General features: G+C 35.3%; 1 protein-coding gene and 1 long non-coding RNA gene across 7 annotated transcripts in view; both read left to right on the top strand.

Annotated features, from left to right (window-relative positions):
• The window catches only part of LOC115214537 (kinesin-like protein KIF21A), a 176,923-nt gene that overhangs the window by 7,323 nt on the left and 141,832 nt on the right, over window positions 1-27,768 (top strand). The gene's annotated exons all lie outside the window — the stretch shown is intronic.
• LOC118764283 lies at window positions 1,643-26,137 on the top strand. Its single transcript, XR_005000082.1, has 3 exons — window positions 1,643-1,655; window positions 10,338-10,345; window positions 26,016-26,137. It is a non-coding gene; the product is annotated as an uncharacterized LOC118764283 (long non-coding RNA).

The raw sequence follows: 27,768 nt of genomic DNA on the forward strand, positions 1-27,768 counted from the left end.
AACTGGAGGGCTTTTATTTCTGTTAGATACTAGGCAGGAACAAGTTGCAACTGTCTACAGCTCTCTAAAATAGATTTATACTAGGTCTTTACCTGTCGTTACGCTGCCAGTAAGAATTTCAATCATGCATGTACCTTCTTTTTATAGTAGACTTGTATACAGTGAAAGTCTCATTAGTTACTATCATGACAACTATCTACCTACTCTCTCTCACTATTTCTCTCAACAACAACCTGTTTTTTTATTATTTTGAAACAAATAGGCGTAGGAGTGGCTGTGTGGTAGGTAGCTTGCTCACCTACCACATGGTTCTGGGTTCAGTCCCACTGTGTGGCACCTTGGGCAAGTGTCTTCTACTATAGCCTCAGGCCGACCAAAGCCTTGTGAGTGGATTTGGTAGATGGAAACTGAAAGAAGCCCGTCGTATATATATATATATATATATATATATATATATATGTGTGTGTGTGTCTGTGTTTGTCCCCCCAACATCGCTTGACAACCAATGCTGGTGTGTTTACGTCCTCGTAGCTTAGCGGTTTGGCAAAAGAGAACGATAGAATAAGTACTAGGCTTACAAAGAATAAGTCCTAGGGTCGATTTGCTCGACTAAAAGGCAGTGCTCCAGATGGCCGCAGTCAAATGAATGAAACAATTAAAAGAGTAAGAGTAAATTATAATTCTCTTTCTCATACGCAATCTCTCTCTCTAACGACAGCAATAATGTATATTTTCAGCCAGTAACTAAATGATTGGCAACATACTCTGTAGAAACTAATAGTCTCTAAGTACCCTATCAATTAACCCCTTCTACACTGTTACTATATGTGATGGGTGTTTAAAGAAAACCATCACCCAGCAGATCATTCAATAATTTATAGTTCAGTTGTTCGCTTCAACCCTTTAGTGTTCACATTAGTCTAATTGTAATGCTTATTTACTCACATTGTGTTTTCTATTAATTATGCATTGCATTGTAGGTTTGAGATTTCAGTGATGTGATTGTATATGTTTAGAATGACGTTGTAGGGTAGGTGTGAGAAGAAGGCTCTGTCCAGTTTGAACATAAAACGGGTAGAATATTTGGGCTCGATATGGCTGGTTTAAATTCTAAAGGTAGCCTTATTTATTTAATATCTTTCTTCCCCCCCCTTGAAAAATCATATGGGTACCTTAGTGAACAAATCAACATGTAGATCTGCCAAAAACCAAACAATTCAGTTGAAATTCTATTTTATTTCCTGTGCTCCAGCTAATTGAGTCTGTAAGTTGCTGTCTTAGTGGTTGAAGGACCTGTGTTTTATAATCTAATTACTAGTATTATGCTGTCTCCATTGCTCATGATGTCTCAGTTGACTGGGCAGAATTTGTGCACATACTTAGTTTGATGGCAGGGAATGAGTGAAGAACGCTACACACAGTGAGAGAGACAGAAGAGGAGAGGGAGTAGATGACAGAGAGAGGAATGAAAATGTAACAGTTCAGAACAGTATGATAAAGCATAAAGAAATATAGTAGATATAAGTTATAAAACAAGGTAGAAAAAGGAGTGAGGAGAGAGGAAGAGAAGGTGATATGTAGAGGAGAAAGAGCATATGGGAAGAAGGTGGGAAGTAACAGGGTAGACAGAGGAGGGGGTGCAGTCAATTATAACCGTATTATGGAGGAAATTAAAGCATATCATATTTGAAAATCGGTGAAAGTGGTGTAATAGAATAGAATCATCAATTGGAAAGGTATTTGAACAATTTGAAGTGTAAAACCATGTTTTATAATTGTCTCTGAAATACTTTTATAAAGATGAATAAATATAGAAAATATATGAATAAATCTAAACAGAAAATATGTTCGGTAAAGTGAGAATATATAGACACTCAGATATATTGGTGTGTTTGTGTGTATAGATACACATTCAAATATACAGGTATTGATATATTTTCACATACAGATACACACACACACACACACACACACACACATATACACATATATATCTTTATGCCTTGTTTCCTGATATTACCCATGGTAGCTAAAGTATACTTACCTGTCATGATAAGTGACACTAGTTACTATGCAATTAATGATGGTAATTTGGTAGATATAAGACAGAGGAATAGACTGAGTTATAAAGATAATAATACACGAGAAGTACATTTTCAGTGCTACCAGTTCTGTAATCTTATAGGTTAAGACCAGGAACAGTGGCAGAATTAGAATAAAGAGCAGAAAATAGAGTACTTGATACTCTTTCTAAAATGCTGGATACATTGATTCCAACGATAAATTTGGATATTATACTACTTCTTAATTCCTGTTTAAATCTTGTTCATGTCACATTATATTTTACTGATGAATTCTTCAGTGGGTTCTGGCTGCAAATCAGAAAGAATGCATTAGATTTTAGTCTCAACTAATTCTATTCATGTTGCTAAATCCTTTCACACGGCACAGTTAATAGAAATTCATGCTGTTGGTCAGTTGTGAAATTACCAGCCATGCAAAATGGTTTAAGACTCTGGCAGGTGTATGGCAGAACTGATAGAGTATCTGACAAAATACCATGTTATGTCTCATTAGGTTTTGTGTTCAAATCCCTCTGAGGTTCACTTTTCTTTTTAGTTTATTTTGTTTCAGTCATTAGACTGTGGCCATGCTGGGGCACCACCTTGAAGAATTTTGAATGAATTTGTAAGCCAGGTACTTATCCTATCAATCCTTTCTATTGATCCAACACGCACACATGACAGGCTTCTAACAGTTTCCATTTACCAAATCCACTCTCAAAGCTTTGGTCAGCCCAAGGCTATAATACAGGATACATACCTTAAGTGCCAAGCAGTGGAACTGAGCTTAGAACCATGTAGTTAGGAAGCAAGCTTCTTACCACACAGCCATGCCTGCATCAATAAAATGGTAAAAAAAAACGTTTTACTGGGGTTGATGTAATTGATTATACTTTAGGTGGTACCAACACTGGGTGCAGTCCAGTGACTGAAATCAGTTATTATGCTTCTTTTATAATCTAATTCCTTTAATTTTAGGTGAAGTATATTGTTGGTATTCTATGAGGCCTATCAATAAGTCCTCATTCTTTTGCTTTAGTTCTAAAACTGAAAACATTAAGCATATATTGTAGGTAAGGTTGTTTTGAAAGGAATAAAAAATTTGTAGGACACATGAGATCTTTTGTCACCTTTTCAATTGAATGATGATTTCAATTTGAAAACCTGAAATATTAGTAATTCAGTTCGTTGATGTTATGATTTTTTAAGAAGTTAGTAAAGGAAAATGAGAATTGACTTTATAATTATTTATTGAAATTATGTCCAGTGTTGAGTTTTGGTAGAGTTATTCATACTCTTAAACTTTTATCAGACATTTTGTTTGCGGTATAATATAGCTGTTTTAATGCAGTATAATTTTATCTGTAGTAATTAGTTTCTGTTTGTGAAAATACTTCAAAAATGTATATACAGTAATCCCTTGACTATTGTGGGTGTTGTTCCAAAAACCCCTGCGAAGTAGAAACAGCACTGTACTGTATATATTTTTCATTTATTTTTATAACTTGTATGTATTTATTTTATTATAAATGCAAAACAACATGGAGGAATTGACGCAAGTTTAAATAATAAACTGCGCTAGGTGAGCCGCGATATGGCAGAGGATTACTGTGCATATATAGGAGTGTGTGTGTGTGTGACAACAAAATTAGTTACTGTTAATTGATATATTCCTGTAGTCAAATATGAACATAGCTGGTGCTCCATCCAGCATGAATGCAGTGGGGTTAGTAAAAGTAATTAGATAGTGGAGTTGATAAAATTGTCTGCCTTCTTCCTTCTCAAGTATGTGGCCCTGAGTATTTGGATTGTGGCCATGCTGTGGCATCACCCTGAAGGGTTTAGTTGAACAAGTTGACAGCAATGCTTAATTTTAAGCCTGTTACTTATTTGTTCTCCTTCTGCTGAATTGCTAAGTTATGGGGATGTAAACGAACCAATGCGTATTTTCAAATGGTGGTGGTGATGGGGGACAGACACTTGCACACACAAACATATGATGGGCTTCTTTCAGTTTTCAATTACCAAATTCGTTCACAAGGCTTTGGTTGACTTCAGGCTATAGTGAAAGTCACTTGCCCAAGGTGCCATGCAATGGGATTGAACCAAAGATCATATGGTTGGGAAGCATATGTCTTACAACACAGTCATGCCTGTGCCATCATGAAACAAGTCAAATGAAAGCATGATAAATCCTGTCACACCAGCTTTATCTTATGGCAACAAGATGTTATGTTGTATGAGTTGTGAGTTAAACAATCAACACACACAAGGCTCTCATTTAATACTGAGTAAATAATGTTTGTTGATGCCATACCTCACAATGTCTTGTCTTGGTGGAGAAAGTTTTTACTCTGCAAGACATAACTGTAGACCGGAGAAGACTTTCGGGCATTAATTTTGACAGTAGTATGGTAGATGGACATTTAAAGACCCGTTTTTGGTGACATTTCTGTCTGTGCTACTAATTTTATATCTTAATAAGAATTTCATGGCTGAGAGCTACATTGTTAAGATGGTCTGTTTGTTTACACTCTTCTAATTAACCTCATTACTTATTTTATCAAGCCTACAGTGACATGCTAAATGGTTGTTACATTGTGGCATAGACCTATAATGGATATGTCTTTAAACTTAGTTTATAATTACATTTTTGCAATTAAAAACTAATCATTGTGGACAAAAATCTTCTGCAATTAAACAGCTCTGTTGTAGCACAAACAAAATATTTGATAAGTCTAAAGTAAAACTGTAAAAGCCTCCACTATATGAATTGATAGCAAGTTACAGTGTGTTGAGGAGGGTCGGGAATACTACTTGAGAACAAAGTCTTAATACTGTTAAGCCAATGAATGGGCATTTTCTTAGAATGGAAATGGGTTATAAATGTACAAAAGCTGGTGAGAAGTGTGTAGCTAGTTGACAAAGGTTTCATTGGAATATACAGTATACTGATTTTCTGTGAGTGCTTTTAAATCATTAAAATATCAAGAGGAAAACATTTTTGTGTATCTCACTTGACAGTATCTTATACAAACATTTAAAAATAACTATTGGTTATCCAACTAACAGTAATCTGTGTATAAGCTTAGTGTTTTCCACAAAATTTTCTTGCTTACTTATTTAAAAACATGAAATTTTGGGACTAGATCATATCTGAAAACCTTGCAAATGAATCTTGAAATAACATGCAAATGCGGAAGCAATAGCTTTAGATACATGTTCAATCACTTGCACATCAATTTGGTATTTGAAGCAGAAATAACAGTTGAAAGTAGATTAGTACAAAATAAAAGTTTCTTATACCTCAGATGTTTAGTCAATTTCAATCTCCAAATATGTTTATACATTGGCAAAAGAAAATAGGTTAAATGCTCTAATTTTTATGAAGAGAGTATAACGAAGTAAATCTTTTGAAATGACCTATTAATACAGGCAATGAGTTTGCAGAATTGATAGTGCATTGAAGGAAACACCTTCAGTGTTTTTGTTGTGGTTCAGATATCCAATCAACTTTTCCAAGGTAAACTTTTGCTGTTCCTTCTGGGCTCGATAAAACAAAGGTCATCCAACTAGTGGAATTGATAAAGCACTAGATGAAATGTTTTGTAGTATTTGTTCCAGTTCTTTTACGTTCAGTGCTTGCATTCCACTGAGGTTAGTTTCACCTTTAGTCCTTTTCATAGAATTATCAGTCGAGTAATAGTGCCATTTCTCCTCCATTCAGCTATCACATCATTGAGGATCCACTTTAGGTTTCAGATATTTGATACATCTATATAAATATCTATGCATGTATGTGTATATATATGAAAAGCTTATCTTGTCAGCTGTTTCTGTGGAGTTTCACCAGTAGTGTTAGGCTGGTTTATCAGATGTGAATGTATTGCATCACCCAATTTCTGTCCAACACACTAGCTTGATGTCTAATCAACTCAAATTATTATACCATGGTATCGAGTTCTTTTTCTCCCATTCATTAATGCCTACATATATTTCCCCCATCTCCATCTATGTACAAGAGGTGATGTTGCCAATAGTATCTTTTTAATATGTCTGAGAATATTATCTATACATCTGTTTGTTTGTTTTTTTTCCACAATACAAGAAAGAAACCAAATATCATCAGTCCTGTCTTTTAAAGTAAACACTATCTTGAATCAATATGGAAAGCATACTGGTTGTCTGTCTGCATTCTTTGTGCAATTATTGCCTCTACTACCACCACCACCACTGCTACTACCACCACCACCACCACCATCGCCACCACTACCACTACTTTTAGTGAAAACAGTAAAAGGAAGATCTTCAATCCTTATTGATCCTATTCATTTTCTAATTCTGCTAGGTTTGCTTGGGGAGTAATTCTAGTAATTTTTAGCTCAAATGAAATGGTTTCTTCAGCTCCTCATCTGAAATGGTTAAATTGGTTTACTTTGTGCTTTTGTGAATTGGGTCAATTATTGCAGCTGAAATAAGCCTATAAAAATTGTAATTCAATCTTGGTTGGAACTTTTCCATTTCAGATATTTTGATTGCTTGAATCAGAGAAATATTGTTTCAGATATTTCCATGTAATAATTGATCATTATAATAGGGCTTTTCAGAAATTGTATACATATTCCACCTCTGAGGACAATGAAAACTAAACCCTTATAGAAAGTGTTGTTTAGCCCTTGTTCAGCTCTGATCAAGCACACCTGCATTCAGGCATGTCTTTTTCATCATCTCTTTTTTGTATTTCTACAACTACATTTGGATAAAGTTTTTCTTGTTTTAAGTTGGTAGGCTGCAATATGAAGGAATTGATTGACTACTTGTATAGGGGTTAGATATACAGTTTGCTGGGTGTATGAGATACTGTTTGTACATAGGTTGTCAGTTCTTAACTTATTACAAGCTTGCATATCTCTGTTAATTTGGTTTTGTTGTTACCTGTGATGGTCTAGCTGCCTCTGTAGTGTAACAGTTCTCTCACAGCTACTTATTCTCAATAATGTTCAAAGTAACTGTAAACCTTGAAGATTTTTTTTTTTAAGTGATTGCTAAAGACTTTTTGATGTGACATTCTAATGGTGGTATATAATTATCTGACATTGTTTCACACCACCATCTAGTCATTTTCAAGAATTCACACCAGGTCTTCAGCAATCTATATGCCTCAGAACCCTGGAAAAGGAATTATGGTCTTTGATTTTCCTTTTCAAATTCACAAAAATTAAGTGCTATAGTATTATAAATAGGTGCTTTTATATTTTGTGTTTTAAGTTTAAATTTTGTTGGAATTGTCTTTCTGTTTCTTAATCTGATAAATTAAGTACCAGAAATGGCTTCAGTGAGTTCTCTGCTACATGTTCTAAGAACTGGCTGCTTTTAGTCAGCTACAAATCTATGTATCAGCATTGTAACTGGAGGATTAACATGTTAAACCATTGAGGCATTATTAATTGGAGCCAAGAACTACTTCATCAATTTAAGCAAATATGAAAATTTGTCGACCTTGATTCTCTTGGAACATAAAACTGACTGTAAAAATATTTACCAGTGGCTTCTAGTATGAATTGGATTGGACTTTGACAAACTGTTCAACCTATACCAACAAGGAAAACTGACATAAAATGATGATGGTTGCAGTTGATATTGTTGTTAATGATGCCTAGCATTTAAATTTTACTGAGGTTGTTCAGTGTATTTAGTTAAATTGACTCAAATAAGTTCAAATGTTGGCTTCATTAATGCCTTACTTTTAGCCTGCCTTGATTATTGAATTTATTGTGTGTAAAAAATTTGTGGATTGAGCCACTTACTGTATCTGTTTTATTATAGTAGAACTTATGTGGGTATATTCACTTTATGTGTGTGTGAAAATAAACTCAGTGTTGGCAGGAATGGCTGAATGATTAAGAAATTTACTTCACAATCATGATATCCTGGGCTTGATCCTACAATACAAAACTTTCAAATCTAGACACAAGTCGACCCAAACCCTGAGAGTAAAAATGGATAAAGGGAAATGGTGTAGAAGTTTGTTGGTTGGATTATCTGTCATTAAAGGGTCCAACATTGTCATGCTGAGTCAGCTTGAGGAATATATTAATGGTACAAAGGTCTGTGGAATACTCATACATATGTAATACAATGTGTAGTTCCATTGATCTGTGGAACTCATAGACTCTGTGGAAATTGATCCAGCAGCATTGTTTTTTATTGGTTATTTGTGTTCATCTACTATTATGTCTAGTAAATTGAAACCCCACATCTAAAGTGACATTGTATAGAATATGTATGGGGGTGATTTAAAGTGATATATTTGTAAGATCTGTTTAATCTGTATCAGTAGGGAAAGGCGTTTACGAATGGATCATTCAACAGTTTCTCTTCTATTCACAAAATAGATATAAATGTGAGTGAAAATATTTTCTCTTTATCAGTTTGGGGAAACTATCTGCTTGCTTTGCAACTGGAACTAACAACTATTTTCCTCTGTTTAAAGTAACTATGTTAGTTATTTTAGTCAAATGTATAGATCGCTGGTGCATTAGGCAGCACTAAATAATACAGTACACAATTGTTTTCTAAAATCTTATTCACTAGACACCTACAGATGTTTTTTTCAAGTGCTTAAATCAATCCAAACATTTATCTAAGTTAGTATTAACCTACTTAATACAATGAACATATTTGTTAACACAAACTTGACTGTTATTTTTCATGTAGAGTATTCTATCTCTGAGTATTTAACCTCAGTGTTTTATTTAATGCTAACTTAAAAGCCGCACACCATGCGGACTTTTAAGCTAGCTCCTGTGGAGGGCTAATTGAGCCTGCGGCCCAAAGCTGAAGAGAGCAATAATAGTAATAAAGCATCTATTGGTACCTTACCAATATGGTTTTACTTTAAATTCAGTTTAAATGAAAAACTTTAAGTTCACAAATTTTTGGAGTTCTTTTAAAATTTGAATTTTCAACTGTTAGCACACAACAAATCCTCATCCTGATCTCAATGCTGGCTGTTCAAGAACCAAATGAAGAGAAGATTTTCAATCCCAGGATCATCTTTATTCCAAAAAGGTGTATGTCTATGTAGAGCAAATGTAGACTAAGATACAGGGGTCCTAGATGGACAGACAGACAGAATTTCATGTTTATTATTATAGGTATTTGCTGGTTTATATATTTATAGATATGAAGGTTAACAGAAACTCATTTGTTAAATAATAATGTCAAAGTTGAGTGTAATACTTCCTTACCAACTGGTACTTTTAATTTTAAGATTGAATGGAATTTAAAATGTGAAGATTAGCATGAATTCAACCTTCATTAATTGATATATTCACTTGCTCAATGCCCTTGCTTGATGAGACTGGAATCATCCCTGGTAAGTGGTCCCAGAAACCTCATCATGCATAGAGCCAGCCATGTCCACCAGTGCTCTCCATTGCTGGTGGTCCTGTGCCAGCCCCTCTGCATCTTCGAAGTTGATGTTGGACCTTTGGAGATCCTCTCCAATCATGCCCAGCCATCAAATGGTACCATCACATTTCCAACAAAGAACTGCATGCACACACAAGCGCATCAGCTTGTAGCCTCCTACTTGGATCATACTGCCAGGGCTTTACTCTCATGAATTGACAGGTTGCAAGATCAATTTTTATAGTGGAGATATCGATTACTAGTTTTTATATTTGTTGATTCTGGGGGAATTAAAAGTAAGTCACTCTAGCGGGATTTCTGTACAGACTGTAGGAGGCCAAAATAAAGCATTGTAAAGTATTTAGTGCTCTACAAGTTCTGTTAATTTGAAAGTTCCTGTGGTTTTTAACAATGATATTCAACTGGGAAGTGTTTTCAGTTTGGTTTACAAACACAGACAAATAATGAATGAACTGTTAAATGATACTGGACAACTAATTTGAGACCAAATCGAGAAATAAAATAGTAACATAGGAGAGAACAGGAAAATGATAGTGCCATTAAAATATCAGAGACCAGTTGAAGAATAGCAGACAGTCTTAAGATAACCTGTAATATTGATTTAAAATTTTGGCACAAGGCCAGCAATTTTGGGGGAGTGGGTAAGTCAGTCACCTCAATCCTAGTACTCAACTGGTACTTATTTTTATCAACCCTGGAAAGATGAAAGGCAAAGTTGACCTTGGCAGAATTTGAACTCAGAATGTAAAAATTAGCAAAATGCTGTTAAGCATTTTGCCCTGTGTGCTAATGATTCTGCCAGCTTGTAACCTTAAGATAACATGTTATTATCACATGTAGATATTGTGGTTTGTGTATCATCAGTGGTTCTATTTTGTTTTCAATGTCACGGGTATATATAAATGTAATGATGTACTTTATTCATATCACTTTTGTATCTAACAGCAGCACTCTTCCTTTTAAATTGTCAAATGTCTAAAGCAAATATGAGGTTTATGTTTCATCAAGATGTTATTAAATCTGTATAGCTTTTTAAACTGTATTTGTTTTAACATTGCACCCCCACCCCTGTTGTTTTCTCTCTGTTGGGCAAGTCTGGAGTACTTACATCACCCCCTTTCTAGATCCTGTTCTTATCTCAACATCATTTCCTTTGTCTTCCACTGCCAATGTGTAGCACTCCGTTTTGTAGCCACATCACATGTTCATACCAATCTAGTCATCTCTCCTCAATACCCCATCCACTTAGACAAGTAATGTCTTTAATGCCCAGCTGCCAGTCTCTACCCAACCTTATAAGCATGTGTGTGTGTGTGTGTGTGTGTGTATATATATATATATATATATATATATATATATATATATATATAATATATATATATATATATATATATATATATATATATATAATATATATATAAAATGTGTGTGTATCTAATGAACTTTATAGCTTCCTTTAGTCATTTCAGTCATTTAAACAGGTTAAATTCTATTAAAATATTTCTAAAGGAAACCAAAGATTATTGCTTCGTCTCAGATGGCAAATAAACAATGATGTCATCAGTAACCTCGTTTTTTTTTTCTGAAGGAAGGAGTTACTAGAATGCTAACCATCTGCTGTATGGAATTAGCCAGAAGTTGTATCTGATTTTAGTTCAAGCTGGGGAAATATTTAAAGAACTGCCCCCTCCCCACCTGTACCAATTCAATTATAGCTAAAACATCTGAGGTATATTTGAAGAATCTTTGCTAATGAATTAATGCTATGTAAACAGTGTTTTATTCAACCATCTGTTGTAAAATTTGATAGAAATTGATGAGAAATGGATTCTTCAAAATAAAAAAAAAATTGTCACATGACTGCCAGCATTGTTAATTCAATCCATCTGCTAGTAATAGCAGCTAATTCTTCTACAGATCACACTCTGCTGTATAAAATAAGAGGCCGATACAGTGTACTCTGACATGGCTCTAAAAAGACTTGATGAGCGTAGCTGGAATTGAGGTCTCCTGGATCAGAGAGTGGTTGCGACAATGCAAAAAAGAAAAAACACTGCAATTTATTATATAGGCATGGTTGTGTGGTAAGAAGGTTGCTACCCAACCACAGTTCTGGGTTCAGCCCCACTGCATGGCACCTTGGGCAAGTGTCTTCTACTATATCCTTGGGCTGACCAAAGCCTTAAGTGGATTTGGTAGAAACTGAAAGAAGCCTGTCATAAATATATATATATATATATATATATATTATATATATATATATATATATATTTATTTATTTATTTGTGTTTTTCTCCCCACCATCACTTGACAACTGATGTTGGTGTGTTTATGTTCCTGTAACATAGTAGTTCAGCAAAAAAGACTGCTAGAATAAGTACTAGGATTACAAAGAATAAGTCCTGAGGTTGATTTGTTCGACTAAAATCCCTTAAAGTTGGTCTCCAGCATGGCCACAGTCAGACGACTGAAACAAATGAATAAAAGAACAAACGAAAGAGGAATGACAGTTACTGTCACAGAGGCTTGAACTCGGTTGTGGAATGGAATGTAATAGAACCGGTTAGGTATTCAATTTGATTCTCTATCACTTAGTGTCAAATTGCCAGAATGCCAAACTAAATAGTTTTACACTATTTAATTTCATTCTGCTACAGTCTCTTCTGTCTTTCATTCTTCTGGAGACAATAACCCCAAATATCAATGTGTGTGTGTTAGTTCTTTGTCCACTTTTTTTCTATGCTAACTTGGGTTGCATAAATACATCACCAAAGTATTGTTTTACAGCTGGATGCTTTTCTTATAGCTAACCTTTGGTTTTCAAATATGGGGATTTTTTTTTTTTATTTCACACATCTTTGAAAGTGTAGAGAGAAAGGAAATAGAAGACAATTTTGTTGATAGTGTCAACAAACATTACCTTTGTTTTGGTTTAATATTTTTCATGCATAAGCAAGGAATGAAAACACATGCATACATGCATGCACACATACTTATTTATAATGGTCCTCAATGCAATTTCCTTCTACCAATTCCATTCACAGGGCATAGTTGGCCTGTGACTACAGTTGAAGACAGTTGCCCTAAGTGCCATGCAGTGAGGTAGAACTTAAGACTGTGAAACAAGAACATCTTCCACAGAGCCATGATTGTACATGTGTGTATGCTTGCTCCTCTCTCTGTGTGTGTATATATATATATATATATATATATATATATATATATATATATGTACACACACACACACACACACGCCTACATAAATGAGAGAGAGAGAGCAGATGAGGTGGAAATGCTTAGCGGTATATCGTCTGCTGCTACGTTCTGAGTTGAAATTGCGCCAAGGTCGACTTTGCCTTTCATCCTTTCAGGGTCGATTAAATATGTACCAGTTACGCACTGGGGTCAATATAATTGACTTAATCCATTTGTTTGTCCCTTCTGTGTGTGTGTAGCCCCTTGTGGGCAGTAAGGAAATAAGAACAGATGAGATCCAGAGATGCTCAATATTGAAAAAAAATTTAGTTACATTCAAATAATTCAGACTTACGCTCCAAAATCTTTACCGAAGACTAAGTCCATGGAGTAAAGAGTAGCTATAAGAAGAATCCAGCTGAGCAGATATGGATATAATGATTCAAATAAACATAAAGCCACTTGGGCTCCATATACAAAATATACATGTAATCATGTAAATAGAGAGAAAATATATTTTAGATGAACATTCACATATAGATATAGATATTTATTATATTAGCATATTAAACTTACGCAGTACAAAGACCCATAAAATTAAGGGGAGAAGGTATGGTGTTACAGGTCCAACAGCTGTCTGGGGGCTGTGTACACACACACACACTGTGTACACACACACACACACTGTGTACACACACACACACACACTGTGTACACACACACACACTGTGTACACACACACACACTGTACTGGACATTGTTAGTTTGGCTCGTGTCAGACTTGACCCAACAGTATAAATTAATACAAAACAAATTAGTACAAAAGCAGTACAAATTAGGCATAACCCACATATCCATTCTCCCCGTGAAGTCATGTCACTGTTTAGCAGAGAACCACACTACACTCTAACATGCAATGATAAACTGCATAGAGTGAAGCATGACGGTCTAGACATATTACACTCTCCACTGTCTGGTCTGTTTCTGTACTCAAGTTCTGATAGCAGCTATACTAGAGGTAAGGTAGACTCAATCTAAGCATAACAGTTGCTGCTGTTTGTGTTGTGAATCTCAGGAGTGCAATATAATTTCAAGGTGATTTGGTTGCTATTTCTTACAGGGATTAGATATAGAAGCTCTTTCATTAGCTAAGTGGTGGTGGTCACTGTTATTGCTTATTAGCTCTACATCAGCTCTGAACAGGTATATGATTAATGACATTCCAGCCATGACCATCCCCTCATTTTTCAGTGCAAGACCACAAGCTTGTGTAGCTTTATTTTTTTCTAAGACACTATTATTTAGCTGCTATTTCTAGCAAGTATCCTGCAATAATCAATGTGTATATACTAGAGGTAGTAAGTGGTAGTCAATGTGTAACATACAGGTGGTTGGGGAGTGGTGGTCTTTGCAGGTATGTATTTGGTGGTGTGGAACAGCAGTCATTTTACAAATCTACACTCCCTTCTGTCTACTGCAGAACATTGCTTTCTTTTTAAAGAATTAACAAATCAATATATATATCTGGTACCATTTCAGTGAGTTAGTTATATGAAAATATCCTAAGAACGTCAACCAAATCAGCATGGCAAGTGTGGGAAAGTCTGAAAAGGCCATGTGAAAATTTCCTCCTTCTCAGAATAAATTATTCAAATAAAACCCCAATTTCCATTTGAAATGATCGTTAATGGTGTGTATAAATAATGGTAATTTGTGGGGTAATATATAGTTTTCTGTTGAACGTTATTTACATGTCAGTTTCTACTGATAGATTTTCTATATTGATATTTTGTTGGTGACTTCGTTTAGGTGTTAGATCTTGGGGCTAAGTCCAGAGTTCCCCAAGCTCTGCCAGTGGTAGGAGGCTTCGAACACACTTATTTATATATAATGAATGTTTATTGTACAATATTGTTGTTGCTGTGTGGTAAGAAATTTGCTTCTCAGCACCGCATGGTTTGGGAATCCTTCTGACCTATGCCAGGAAGAGGAGTTCATTTATACTGACAGTTTCATATTTCTCTAGCGTATATTTTTTTTTTCTTCACTCATTTCTTATTGTTCTTATTCTATTATTCTAACTCATGTCCATTGTCTGGAAATCTTTTGTCACACACCTGTGACTTCTTCAGTAACACTTTTCGTTTTCGTGTGTGTTCTTGCTCCACTTACTCCATTCAGAACAGAACGAAAATGAAAAGTGTCACTGAAGAGGTCACAGATGTGTAACGAAAGATTTCCAGACAATGGACATGAGTTAAAATAATAGAATAAGAACAGTAAGAAATGAGTGAAGAAATAAATAAATATAAGTATATATATATATATATATATATATAGACACACACACACACACACTGTGCAATTGTTTATTTGGAAAAAGAAAAAAAAATGACCATTCCGAAATACAACAATGTGTGTGTGTGTGTATATATATATATATATATATATATATATATATATTGTTACTGTTTCCTTCACATAATGGTTGTGAAAAAAAAAAAACTAAGTCTTCTCATCATGCAAGCAGTGTCCTTCATTTCTATTCATCCATTAAAACCTGTCTGGTCGTGTCTGGTGACAAGAACATCTGGCCATAGAAAAATTTACCTCAGTAAATTCTGTCCAACCCAGGCAAGCATGGAAAAGTGGACAGTAAAGATGATAATGATGATTGTTGTTTAGCCCTCATTAAGCCAAGTCAGACATTCCAGTTGTGACCATCCCATTATTTATTCAGATATCTCAGACTGCACTATCCAATGTGTCCACACTGAGGTGTGGTTTGGGGGAAATTTAGTTGTTAGTTCTAGTGGACTTGTAACCATGTGTTGGTACTCTTGCTGATTTTCAATGCTTCATGCTAACAGGGGTTGAGTATGACATCAGCAGAGTGCAGTTAGATATGTTAATTGTGCATGTGTGTGAGTGGGAGAGAGAAAGAGAAATAATTATGAGAAGCCACACTAAATGAATAGGATGAACTTATTAAATGGTTAACATATCTAATTGTCACATACTATGGTAACACTCATATACACGTTTGTGTTTGTAAATGTGTAGATCTATAGTTGTATAATATATATTTATACCTGTGTGTGTGTCTCTCTTTCTCTCTCTCTCTCTCTCTCTCTACTGGTAGTTTCAGATGACCTGCTATTAACTAAACTGGGGATATAACTCCTCTCATAACATCAAATGTGTCTATGGCACAGACCCACAAACTATACAACACCTATTGAGAAGCCTTCTAATGCAAAAACCATGCATTTCTCTTGACCTTGATGTGAAGAAATGTGTTCAGTTTTGACTGAATATAATATGGCACTAAAGTTGATGTATTAGACACGATAAGCACTAATTTGAAGCAGAAAATAAAAAGTTTTAAAATTCTCATTTAGTTGACTTTAGTTTTTTAAAACTATTTTGTTTTTCAGTTGCTGCAAGAGTTTGTAATTGAAACTTTCATGTAGATATAGTTGATAAAAATATGTGCTTAGCTGACTAATAGTAGAAGTGTTATCACCAAAGCAAGATTAGGCATAACCAGAAAAAATATTGTTATAACATTTAAAAGAATCTATTTAAAGTTTATCAGATTAGCCATGTTGAAAGACTCTTAGGATTAAAATTGGTGTTGCTATTTAGCTCTAGGTCAACTTTAATTGAGCAGAGCTATAATCAAAGGTGATTCAGCTGTGACCATTGTGTCTTTAGAGACCTCTAGGACTACATTATCTATGACATTTGAAGGAACTTTGGCTCAATTTTTTTGCATGTTGCGAAACCATTCAAAGACTCTCTTGTTGCCTTATAATAAGTTGTTTCTTAATTATTTAGGTTGGGCACTGTACCTACTCCCCTGATCAAGTCCGCTTGACTCCTCCTCATTTCTAAGATCACTGCAGCCTATGCAGAGAGGGAACCAGAGGCAGAGGATGTTAAGCAAGTTGTCTAGTTTGAATGCCTGCAACTAAGTGAACTTTATTATCAAAGGCCATTCAGGGGGTCAGATCTAGTTGATTGAGTAAATAACAATATATTTTTAGCACTTGTGTTGGTGACTCTTCCTGTATGAACATTGTGAATCCTGTTGATATTTGATCTTAGAACATTGAGAAACCAAACTAAATACTTTAAACCTTTCACTGTGAATTTAAATTTCATTATTCCAATAATAATGTTAAAGGAATACCAAAAATAGAATTGGTATTTTCTGCAAGTCACGTTGCCTAATTAAACTTGACGTATTTAAAAATAGTTTCAAGCATGACATTCCTCAACAAAAAGTTAAATTTGTATATAAATCTGCTTTTCACAATCGGGGATAATGGAATTTTGAGTGTGTGTGTGTGTGTGTGTGTGTGTGAGTGTGTGTATATATGCTTTCTGCAGTAAAATTAAGGTATTTAACAGTTGTTGTCCTGTTTGTTCATTAAAACATGAACTTTTATAATTTTTTGAGTTGACACAAAGATAATCATATTACTGGTGAGGTGTGGGGTGTGGCCATTGAGTGGGCTGAGCTTTCTTTATACTGTTTTTTTTTTTTTTTTTTTTTCAACCCTAGAAGTATGAAAGGTAAAGTTGGCTCTAAGATTTGCCCTTTAAATGTTGAGAGAAAAAACTAAATACTGTACCAGTCTCTCACAATATTATTTATACCAACTCCGTTCACCTGCTATTGGTTAAAATTCTCTTGGTTCCAGGCAACATGGTTGCTTGATAGTCTACTATTAGCAACCATACTGCGTTTAAATCACACTCTACTATTAAAAAAAATAATAATGGGAAGGCAACATTGGAGGATCTTTTCGGTTTGAACGGCATTTTTTCTAGTGGTGTCATATGAAATTGTCCCCCATAATTATGACCATAGTATTGATCTATTGCATTTCGATCTATTTTAGGGTTAGGGGTGGGGGGAAGGGTATCTTTTTTTCTTCACAAATGTAAATAAACCCAATCTGTTTCTTAAATGAGGGACATATTCATACGGCACGGAATGTTGTTTACCTCAATGGACGTCAGTGATTGGTTGAAATTGCAGAAATTGAAGAAAAAAACAACAAATATCTTACAAACTATAGAATTTTCTCAAAGCCAAGAGAAAAATGTTTTATAAACATATTCTACCAGTATACGAAGTTTAAAATTTTTTAGCTACCTAGAAATTGTTAAAAACTGCCGTTCAAACCGAAAAGATCCACATTGGATACTGTTGTCCAGATACAAAAAAGAGATGGTCATGTCTGGAATAATTTTTGATCATAGGTTTGCCTGAACAGCATATTGATCTACAATTAAACAATGTCAGTTGAGGTCATTGTTGACAGACTCAGAAATGTCTAATTACATTTTTTAAATTTTGATTAAAATATCTGATAAACTCATTTTATGTAAACTATTGGGAATATAGCTGTTACAAATTTTGTAAACTGTTGGGAGTATATCTTTTATGAATTTTGAGTTGGTATTGTGGCTTGAATAGTTGAAATATCAGAGGTTTTCACAGAAGTTAGAACAGGATGGAGACTCATTCAAGATTTCAATGTTTGAGATGAGTAATTAAAATACCACCAATCCCTTAACCCTTTCGATACCAAACCGCCCAAAGCCGCCCGAAAAAAATTTTGGTTAATGTGACCAAACCACCCAAACCTGCCCAAATTTACCTATTCATATTTAAATGAGAATATCAGAGCAAATCTCTTTAGTACATTCGTGAAAACACATATTATATTTCGTAAACAGTTCAACTACAGTTTTGTTCAACAATCGAAGTGTAATTTTAATTCCGTGAATTTTGGGAGATTTTTTTTCCTAAATTTGTTCCTATTGTGTTTTCAAAATTTGTAATTCTGACAAAAAATGGATACGAATTTCATTATATCAAGCAGCGAGTCAGAATTCGAAGGATTTTCTACTGAAGACCTTCATAAATCTAACTCTATGACTGAAAAAAAAAGCACGAGGTATTTGATAATGAATCTGATGTTTCATTTTCCGAAAGTGAAAACAGTGAATCCAAGAGCTCCGACAGCGATAAAGAAAATGAATTGGCATCTGAATGGAGTGAAAATTTAAAAACTGTTTCTTTCAGTGATTTTTCTGAAGAAACTGGACCAAGCCACAGACTTTCCCAGGAGAGTAAAGCCTTAGACTATTTCTTTTTACTTTTTCAAATGAGCCTATTTGAAATCATTGTGGCAGAAACGAACCGTTACGCTAAACGTAAACAAAGCGAAAGAAAATGGTTTCCCATAACCTTAAATGAAATTAAGACTATTTTGCCATAAATATTATTATGGGTATCAGAAAGTTACCCAGAATAACAAATTCTATCGTAAAATTTTGTTGTATACCCAATTGAATATTAGCTAATAACCCATTTTCTATAGCGATGTTTGAACAAAATTTTAATAATTATATATTTTGTTGAATTTACCTGTATCTACCTGCAATTAGTCACTTTGTGACAAAAATTATAGTATAGAATTGGTTGAGAACATTTCATTAAATTATCTTCCAAAATTCACGTTAATATATTGATAAATAAAAAAGTTATAGTTGTTTAATGAAACCAGACTAAATTTATGATTACGTTAGAAATTAATTGAAACACATAAGGGGTGTATTTTGGTCAGAAATATAGTAACGAAAGGGTTAAGATTTGTTTAATGTTGCAGGATTAACTTTGAGCAAGTGTCTTCTATAACCTCAGACCAACCAAAGCTTTGTGAATGAATTTGATTGGTTGAAAATAAAAACAAGCCCATTGAACATTCATGTATGTGTGCATGCTTCTGTCAACTTGTGTTAACTTCGTATATGCTAACTGTAAACAATCATCATCATCTTTATCAACATACAAGTGGTGCTGTTTTCTTGCAATCTCCCAAGAAAACCTGTCTGAATGAGAAGAAAATATTACATTGGTTGGTGACTGGATGAGTGTCTGGTTTTTGAAAATCAACCTCTATGAATCCTTCTGACCTATGCCAGGAATAGGAGTTCATTTATACTGACAGTTTCATATTTCTCTAACATATACTTTCAGACTCTTACTGGTTCTGAGTATTATTAGTTTTCCTGAGTATATTAAGTTGAGCTTATCCTTTGTCCAGATTGACTGCACAAACATATATTATGAAATTGTATGGATAGAATTGTAGAAAATTAACCAAGAAGTTTATGGTTCAAATCTTGTATCTGCCATAGTATCTGAGTCACTTTACACACAAATTACCTAATCTGCACAGACATGACAGAAGTAAATAGACACCCATTTCTTCCATGGTCTTCATGTGGCTGAATAATACATTGTCAATAAATGTGATATTATTATGGTTTTCTGTTAAATATATACTCAATGTATGCTTAATATGTATTATTACCCTTCATTTTCTGGAAAAAATGTCTAGATGGGCTATTTACATTCAAAAGCTATTAGTATGCTTCACCCAAAAACTGAAGAATCTGAAATAAAAAAGGACATTACACAGAATAATGAAAACCTAACAATTATGTTGCCATACTGTGCAAACCAGCTGTGGAAAAGTTTTATCAAAATCGATTCCCAGAAAACTGAGAAATTTTAAACTTCATTCCAAAGCATTTAGCATGGTTCTGGGTGTATACTGAGTCTAAATCCCTGTTCAAAGATGTGGGTATGAACTCCAGCATGTGGATGCAGTCAGAATGTCTACTGTGCCCCTTCCTGCTGGCCATGGTTTTGTAGTCTCAGTTGCAGCTGTCCATCTTACAGTTTTTGCAGTATTCATAGAGCATTGAGCAGTAATCATGGTGTTGGCATTTTGACACCCAGTGCAAATCATCATAATACATGTAGCTCTTTTCCAATATTCAGGTGGCTTCTAGCCTTCCATGTCAGGTAACTTTTTCTAAACTACAGCTTTAATTTTTATGCTCTCCAACACTAATTATTCACCAATGCATCAAGCTGTTCCTGAGTAAAGGGGACATGAAAAAAAGGGTCAAATTCAGCCCAAACACCTTGTACCTGTATTGTAAATAGTATGACATCTTAGGTACAACTTGCTGCTGTAAATAGTATTGCAAGGGAAATAGAATTTGCTGTTTTATTTCATGTCAACACTATTTTTGACGAGTGCTTTGTTGGTTTACGGTATTCACTTCAACTCTGTGATAACAGCTTAAAGAGATTTGATTCTTATAAATTGATAGTCTCCAATGAATTAATAGTATTAGTGGACTGCCAGACAAGCATCTTATAGTATTTACTTTTATTCTTCGGCATTAGTAGTACAAATCCCACTGTGTTGACTTAGCCATTCAGTCATCTAGGACTTATGAGCGCCAGTAACATACAGTATTGATGCCATTTTCAACATTCTCTCCTTTGAACCAGTAAGGGAACCTCTATACAGTTGCTTGCTCAACCTGTTAGAAATAGCAGCCTAACCTCTCTAAACTCACTCCCTACTTTCTTTGAAAGAGCACTTTAGATAATGTACTCCAAGATAGACTAAAATGATGGGTTGTTCATTAGCTGTTGGTCAACTTTGGTCCAGTTGACCTATGATCCAATGCGTTCTAGCTATGACTTAGTCTTTTTAAGAATATCTTGGACTACACTGTCAAATGTATTATTTTTTTTAAGAACAGATGATTACACTGGTATGGTCATGTGATGTATATGGACAAATACAGCTGTATAAAAAAAAAAGTGCCGATCTGTAACTGTGGAGGGTACCTGTGGAAGGGGCAGGCCCAGAAAGATGTGGGAAGGGGCAGGCCCAGAAAGACGTGGGAAGGGGCAGGCCCAGGTAGACGTGGGAAGGGACAGGCCCAGGTAGACGTGGGAAGGGGCAGGCTCAGAGAGACGTGGGAAGGGGCAGGCTCAGGGAGACGTGGGAAGGGGCAGGCTCAGGGAGACAGGCCCAGGAAGACGTGGGACAAGTTGAAGTGTGATCTTCGAACATTTGGCCTCATGGAGGCAATGGCTAGTGACTGAGACCTTTGACGATATGCTGTGGTTTAGAAGGCTCGTCAAGCTACGTGAAATCATAGTTGTAGCTGATGCTGGTATCATGTGACTGGCACCAATGCCTGTGGCATGCAAAAAACACCCTTTTAATATTGGGCCTCACAGAGGCAATGTGGCTGATGCCGTTGTCACATAGCTAGCACCTGTGTTGGTGGCATGTAAAATGCACTTTTTGAGCATTGGGCCTCATGGAGGCAATGACAAATGACTGAAACCTTTGGCAATATGCCATGTTTGAGAAGACCCATCAAGCCAAGTGAAATCATAGTTGTGGCAGATACTGGTGTCATGCAACTGTCACCTGTGCCAGCAACACGTAGAAGCACCCATTACACTCTCAGAGTAGTTGGCATTAGGAAGGGCATCCAGCTGTAGAAATCACACCAAATCAAACTGGAGTCTGGTGTAGCCTCTCAGTTTACCAGCTCTGGTAAAACCGTCCAACCCATGCCAGCATGGACAATGGATGTTAAATGATGATGAGGATGGAGGGATGCGATTTGAGGGAGATTTGGCTGTTATTTCCTGCTGGTTGAGTGAACACAAGGCTCAGAAAAAATGCTTAGTTAATGTACCTGCATATTTCAATCTCTTAAAGTAGGTTAGTTACAGATGTGATGGAAAATATTGGCATCAAAAAGTTATCAAAACAACTAGCTTCAACTGTTGTTGTTTTTTTTTTTTTATTTTCTTTTACTCTCCCAATTCCTGCCCTCTTGCAGAGGCCTCTGTTAGCAGGCAGCTGGATTTTGCTTAATTGAATGCCAAATATTTTTTCATATTTCTTTAGGAATTATAGATGATATAAAGGAAACTTTTTTTTCATTTAAATCTGATTTTAAAAATACAAAACACCTTTTTGTCTTGATTATTGATTTGGATGTGTGTCTGTTTACATTATATACTCTTTCTTTTTACTCTTTTTAGTTGTTTCAGTCATTTGACTGCGGCCATGCTGGAGCACCGCCTTTAGTCGAGCAAATCGACCCCGGGACTTATTCTTTGTAAGCCCAGTACTTATTCTATCGGTCTCTTTTGCCGAACCGCTAAGTGACGGGGACGTAAACACACCAGCATCGGTTGTCAAGCAATGCTAGAGGGACAAACACAGACACACAAACATATACACACACATACATATATATATATATACATATATACGACAGGCTTCTTTCAGTTTCCGTCTACCAAATCCACTCACAAGGCTTTGGTCGGCCCGAGGCTATAGCAGAAGACACTTGCCCAAGATGTCACGCAGTGGGACTGAACCCAGAACCATGTGGTTGGTAGGCAAGCTACTTAACACACACCCACTCCTGCGCCTATATATATATATATATATATATATGCATATAAATGAAACATTGAAATGCTAATATATTGTCTGCAATTTTAAATTCTGTTTTGGAGATCCAGGGCCAGTTGAGCATTCATTAAGACCAATTTAACTAGGTTTGTTCATCTGTAATGAAAGAATTTGACTTTTAAAAAGTTACTTCAACCATGTGCAGTATCCCTAAACTCACAGGCTTAAATCTGTTGCTTTTAGAATAAATTTGCTTTAACAGATTCAGTATCTCCTTTTGTAATTACATCTGAATTTAAGTGTGGTGTGTTGCAAAATACATAGACAGTTCTATATTTAAGAGATGAGGAATTATGTGCATTATTTACATTTGACGGATATTTGTCCTCATCTTGTTTGTTGTTAACACAACGTTTTGGTTGATATACCCTCCAGCCTTCATCAAGTGTCTTGGGGAAATTTCAAACCTTAGGTATTTTTCGATGTTATTATTATTATTAGGAATGAGATCTCAGGTTCAAAATTTCCCCAAGACACCTGATGAAGGCTGGAGGATATATCAGCTGAAACGTTGTGTTAACAACAACCAAGATGACAAATATCTGTCAAATGTAAATAATGTAAAATACATATAGTTTGATATTTCTAATTTACAGTTTTTCTCTCTTATGTTTGTGTATTCAGCACCATATTTTGGTAAATGCACTCTTTTAGATTATACTTTTCTCTTTAGAGTTGTCACAATTGAGGATATCTAGAATGTACTAATGTGAGAAATTATCCTCTAATTTCCTCTCTTATTCCTAATTTTTATGAATTCAGTTCAGAATTGTACTGGAAGTATTCAAATTAACTTGTGGAACTAACTTTATGGTGATGTAAGAAGGGGAAAACCTTGTCATTCTTACATTAACAACTTGATTGTAGAGATACTGGCCTGGAATGTGCCTAGGACCTCAAGGCAGTGATGTGGGACCAAGAAGTGTGGCAGGTGGACTTTGTTCCTGTGGCCCAGGTTGGAACCTGGCCATTAGATAAGATTAATGAAGTGAGAATAATGTATCCAGGGACCTATAAGTGTAGGATTTAACTCTTCTCTAATAAACCCCACCCCCCACAAAAAAACCAAAAAAACCCCCCAAATCTCCAGCTTTCTTGAGTTTTGAGTTCTCTCCCTACTAGGTCCGAAAACAGTTTTTGTCCCACCTTGCCAAATTTAAGTTGGAGGCTTTAATTGCATCACCTCATTTTAAAGACCTCTTTAGTTGTCTGCATTGCTTTTGCTTGCTTCGATTAATCATTGTTCAACAATGTTTGCCTCAGCTTAATAGGAGTGTAGTCTCAATCATGTTTACACCCACCATACCAAGTTACCACTTCTATGTAAATATTTAGTGCTGTCTTAAAATGAAACTGCATCTTTGGATTTGCTTATGCCACATTCTTGATAAGCTTTGGATTCCTTCCTGTCACTTCTTTCAAATGCAGTTAGTATTCTAAAGTGAAAACAGAACATTTATTTTTACTGTGGATGTGAAACATATGTTGCAAGTGAAGGGTGTAAACTGCCTTAACTATCCTTATAGTAGTAAGTGGTATTGATTCCATTTCTGGGGCATGATATCTTTGTTGTTGTACCTAATACCAGGTATCACTTTGGGTATGGTTTAATTAAAATATCAAACTATGTTTTCATTTCCTGCTAATTCTGTGATGGTGTCAGAAACTTCCCTTAGCAGCAGCTGATTTCCATCTTCAACAATGATTTTGGATCACATTTGAAACTGTGCAGTTTATTTATAAACTAGAATACCCCTCCACCCCATAACTATATTAATAGTATAATGTAGGAAAATGAATTGGTTTACTTTGTATTCTTGAAAGAGGTCTTACATGATCAAATTAACAGGAATTTTAATTAGCTCATTAATAAAGATTTAACCTAGATAATTATGAGTTTTGATAATTTGCAGTGTTACAGCATATCTCATTGGTTTGGTTTCAAACCTTGTTGGGGCCCACTTGCCCACTAAGGGCTTCTGTCTGCACTTGCTTTCATAAAGATAAAGTTTGTAGTAAGAATATGAATTGGTTTTACTTTTACCTTTTTTGGCTTGTAGTTAATACAAAGGTTGGCTTGAAAGTTCATAGGCTGACTAAGATACTCTCATGAAATGTGACCAAATGAGGTTTATTTTTCAACATAGTCTCCCTTGCAATCTACACACTTCTTCCATCAGTGTTACAGTGCTTGGATCCCATTCGCGAAGAAGTTGATAAAAAAAAACGTTATCAATAGCAGACATGACATTGTCATCACTGTGATACTGATTCCCAGTGTTTTTCATGTTGGGGAACATGATAGTCAGATGGGGCCAAATCAGGGGAATAGAGAAGGTGATCAACCAGTTGAAAGCTATAGTCATGTACAGCAGCCATTAAAACCTAGGTCTTGTGTGCTGGAGCATTGTCCTGATGAAACAAGTCTCCTTTCAGTGGTTTTCCTGAGTGTTTGGTATTGATGACCTTTTGTTACTGCTTCAGCAAGTTGGTATAGTAGTCTCCATTAATAGTGTGGCCTTTTTGAATAAACACAATGCCTTTTGCATCCTGCAAAACTGAAGCCATCACCTTTCCTGCAGATGAAATGACTTTGGCCTTCTTTAGAGCAGGCGAGGAGGAGTGTTTCCATTGCATGGATTGTCTCTTGGTCTCTGGTTCAAAGTGATAAGGCCAACACTCACCTTAGGTTAGGAAATGTTCAAGGAAACCAGCTGGATCTTCCTCAAACAATGTCAAATTTTCCCATGATGTGATCAACTTGGTGCACTTTTGATTGGGTGTCAGAAGATGTGGCACCTACTGAGCAGAAATATTTGTCATGCCAGGTTCACTGTGCAGAATATTCTCAACTCTCTCACAAGATATTCTAATAGCATTGGCTATTCGATATATAGTCAGTTGCCTACCATTCATCATTATGTAGTAAATGTGATCAATGTTTTCCTTTGTGGTGGTAGTTGCAGGACATTCAGGCCTTAGGTCATCTTCAAAACTATCCTTTCCTCTCCTAAATTCAGCTACCCACTTCTGCACTGTTGATAAAACTGGAGTGTCATCCCCTAAGGTAGCAACCATGTCAGCATGAATGCCCTTGGGGGCTAAACCCTTTTTTCTGCCGCTACTTGATAACACCATGATGCCAAATTTTGTCCATTTTCAAGAGAAGTGCTACTAGTTACTTTTGAGGTCATCTTTGAACAGTCAGATGTGAATTTACATGGAAAGAAACAATGCAGTTATTAATAAGAAGGGTTGAAATTAATGCATGCAAGATTTCACAGCTCTAGTATCACACCTTCATAGTCAGTCTATAAACTGTATTTACCTCAATAAAACCTATCTCAAGGGTTAATGTGCTGATGTACTACTCTCATAGTCAGATCAAATTTTATTGCTTTATCCTTTGTGTTATGTCCCTGGCAATCATTTTCTTTGCATAAATATGCCTAAAAACTATTACCACTCCTAATACCTGCTGTTTTAGAATAACATAATACTATATTGATGCTGTTGTTTATATACTGTCTGTCCTTCTCAATCACATCATTCATACAAAGCATTTAGTTAAAATTTCTATGCATGACCATCCTCTGGGCCTCTTTCTAAAGTGGGTGACAGAGAATTTAAGCTGTTACATAAAACAGGTCTTGGCTTATATATAAAAAAGAAACATTACCATTAGATGTAGTGCAATATATTTTATTTAAGAAATGCTTTAGTTTAAATACAGAACTTCTGGGTCAGTTTTGCCTGGCTCCTTTCAGTCCAAGGCACATATAAAGATGAAAACAGTTTTTTTAATAATAACTGGGTGTGTTTTGACTTCATTACATACTTTCCAGACAACTTTGAAAACCAAGTTATTCTACCATAATAACAGTTGTTAGCTGGTAGGTAATAGAGTGGGATGTCAGTAACAAAAAAAAAAGGCTTAACTCTGTTCGTTACAGCTTGGTTTAATGAAGCACCATATGGAAATAAAACTCCATTGCTGCAAGTGACAAGAACACTAACTATATAATTAACAATGTTTACTGTGTGAAGATGAAATTCTTTCATGGACTGACTTCCTGTTCAGTCAGTTCAAATTATCTGCTGTGTTTCTAACTTTAGAAAACCTCTTTATTAATAAGTTATTTAGTCTTGGGTCAGCTTTGTTTGAACTACCCCAGGGTCAAGGACATTTCAGCTGTGATCATACCAATTTTAAGGGCATGGTTTGAAAGTGCTTTGGCTGTCATTTATATAAGGTCTAGCAATCTCTCATAAGCTCCTTTTATTCAAGTGATCATTGAAACTTTAATAATAAATTGGGTATTTTATGTACAATCTCTTTAAGATGAATCTTTTTTTAAAATTTTTTTTTTTTTTAACCTCAATTTGTCAGAAGTGACATTTTTCAGGACCTCCAAAATGGAAGATAGGAAGTGTTTCAGAGACATGGGTTGAATGTTTGCTAGTAAATGGACTGCTAACTAAAATCACCTAAGATCCAAGTGATCATGTTAAAGCAGACAGTGATCTACCTCTGTTATTTAAGCTTCACTGGCAATAGTTAAGAGTTAATGAAATAATTTGCACAAAATTGGGCTAACATAGTGATTTCAAAGTATCAATGGCTGTGAAAAGAAGGGATAGACAGGAAAGAAACATCAGACGGAATATGGCCTGTGAGT

The sequence above is a fragment of the Octopus sinensis genome, linkage group LG7, assembly GCF_006345805.1.
Source record: "Octopus sinensis linkage group LG7, ASM634580v1, whole genome shotgun sequence".
Lineage (NCBI taxonomy): Eukaryota > Metazoa > Mollusca > Cephalopoda > Octopoda > Octopodidae > Octopus > Octopus sinensis.